The sequence below is a fragment of the Caenorhabditis briggsae genome (genome assembly GCF_000004555.2).
Source record: "Caenorhabditis briggsae complete genome, chrV, whole genome shotgun sequence".
Classification (NCBI taxonomy): domain Eukaryota; kingdom Metazoa; phylum Nematoda; class Chromadorea; order Rhabditida; family Rhabditidae; genus Caenorhabditis; species Caenorhabditis briggsae.
This window is the reverse complement of record NC_013488.2, coordinates 15,544,076-15,546,892: the sequence shown is the minus strand read 5'-3', so window position 1 is coordinate 15,546,892 and position 2,817 is coordinate 15,544,076.

Genomic DNA, 2,817 nt, shown 5'->3' with positions numbered 1-2,817 from the left:
GGTATCTCAACTTGGGTAATTAAACCTTTATATAAGAAAGAGTTAACAAAGTATACAAATTATAACAAGTAACAAAGTAAAGAAAAAAAGAAACAAAAAGGGGGGGGGGGGGAAAGGTGGAGGACGGTCTTGGGCGACCGTCTCCTGTTGGGACGAATGTAACAATGAGAGATGGAATGATGCAAGCTGGTCGTCAAATTGTTGGGGGTGGAGTCAAAAGTCTTGGGACGAATGCGTCATGGGGAGAGAGCGTTGGGTAGAGTGAGAGATCGTTCGAGGGTGTAAAGTACAGTGAGAGCGGGGGTGTTAGGAATGAGCAATGATAAAGGAAATAGAGAAATGGAGGAGAGGATTATACATAAATAATATAAAAAGAATACGAAATTTATCGAATTGAGTATACGGCACATGTGCGACGGAGACCGTTAAAGAAATGTCCCAAATGTTCGGAGAGAGAGAACCGTCACCGATCGCACCGTCCGCCATGGGTTCGCTTCCTTTGAGTCAGGAGATACGAGTCTGGAAGACAATCCTCACACTATCGAAAACTTGCTGAGTTTGACGAGCTGCTGCTTGAAGCCGTGAGGGAGAAGCCAGGTGGAAATACTCACGAACTGTAGACAATGTTCCACTGCGACTACCACATCATCAACAATTATCCCCACGAACTTGGTCTCCGAAGAGTGATGGCTCAACGGGTACCTTATGATCTATCTTCATTTCAGAAACTGAATTGAATGAGTCTATCCTCCTCACACCGCAGAGGAAAGAGTTTCTGGCCTATTTGTTAATAGGGTATGAGAGCTGGATACTCTGCAATAATAACACCCATCATGCAATTTGGATTCCTCGCGGCGGCGACCCGCCAAGTGCGACCGAAACCAGGATTTCATGAAAAGATGTGTTTGCTCTCGTGCTTCTGAGATTAGAAGGGATTGATGTTTTTCGAGTTGATCCAGCAAGGAACATCGATCACAGCTTCCACCTAGAAATATCGGCTGGATTCCTTCGCCATTGCCCTCCGAGAGAAACGCCCGAGACGCTCCACCGTTCACCTTCAACATGATATTGCCCGCCCGCTTGTGACTAAAGACACCCAGGCAAAACGGCGGAAGCTGGGCAGGACTATGGTTTTTTATTTTTAATACTCGCCAGACACTGCGCTTTCGAATTACCATCTGTTCCGCCTGCGCAAGCAGTTCCTCAGAGAGAAACTGTTCAAAACATTGAACCACCTCAAAATGGCAGTGAGCCTCTTCTTTCACTCTCACACGCCCGAATTCTGGAAGACTGGCATCGAGTGACTTCCCAATAGGTGGCTTGTTGTAGTCAATAATGTTGAATACATTGTTAGTGGATCGTGAAAAAAAATGAAGATAATTAGAAAACAAATTTTGAAAAATTTCGGAAAAAACTTTCTCCCCACCCTAATAATAAAATAAAATAAAATGCTTTATTCTTTTTGGTTTGTATACAAATTTTTTAAGACAGTGAATCGAAAAAAATGTTATCACAAACATAAAAAGGGCAATTTCAGAATGATAAGAGTATTTGCTGAAGTATTGATTTGAAAAACATTCTTGATGTCACTTTTGGTTTTTTAAACAATGTGAAAATTTCCGAAAAAAATATGATTCGAATTGGGTCTGAAATTGCGAGTTTTCGTGAAAAAAATACAAAAAAAAGTTAAGCAGCACTAAAAAGAAACTTTAAGAAACAAGAGGTGGGGTCCGAAAACTTATTGATCGATGTTCATTTTTTGTGTGCTCCTTAAATCTGAAATTGTATTTTTTTTTCAAAAATCTAAGAATTTATACAGATGTTGAAAGTACGGACGATTTTGTGTGGACTGTGAGATCGATTAGAATCTCTTCACGGAGTTTAGAAAATGAGTAGATCAAAAGATCAAGAAGGAAAAATTGAAACAGGTTCCAGAAACAGCATTGAACGCTTTTGCGTTTTTGAAAGATAGATGTGAACATGAGCTGATAAAGTTGGCTTTTTTCAAAATAGAGCTAGAGCATTACACTTTTTTAGGATGTAGAAAATTATACGAGAAAAATGATACATAAACATTTTAATCTTGAAAAGAAGAAGAAAAAATTTTAGCAAAAAAATGCACTTTTTGGAAAAAGGATTTTTGTAATGGTTTTTTCAAAATTCCGGAATAAATAGAAAACAGTCTTAAACGTGAGATATTATTTTTTTTTATAATATTGACAGAGTCTTTGGGCAACTTTTGAACATGTAATACCTCATTGAGAGACAGTTTTGTTCATGGTATAAATTTCCATAGTGTCCACTAAATTTTCGGCTTTTTGGCGTTCTCTACTATCGTTTTACAATTGTTACAATTTGTCATTTTACAATTTTACAATTTACAATTTACAATTTACAATTTTTACAATTTACAATTACAATTTACAATTTACAATTTACAATTTACAATTTACAATTTACAATTTACAATTTACAATTTACAATTTACAATTTACAATTTACAATTTACAATTTACAATTTACAATTTACAATTTACAATTTACAATTTACAATTTACAATTTACAATTTTTACAATTTACAATTTACAATTTACATTTTACAATTTGTCCAATTGTTCAATTTTTAGTAAAAATGTGAAATTCGAGTCTGGTGAGTCTTGAATACACGTTAATGGAAGTAAATTTGGAATTGCTTTTTTGTAATTATAATATGGAATTTCTTCCAATTTCACATACCGTAAAACCTCTAATAGAACGACACCCGGATCGTCCACTTTGAGCCTATATATCTCACTTCTTTTGAAAGATATCAAAAA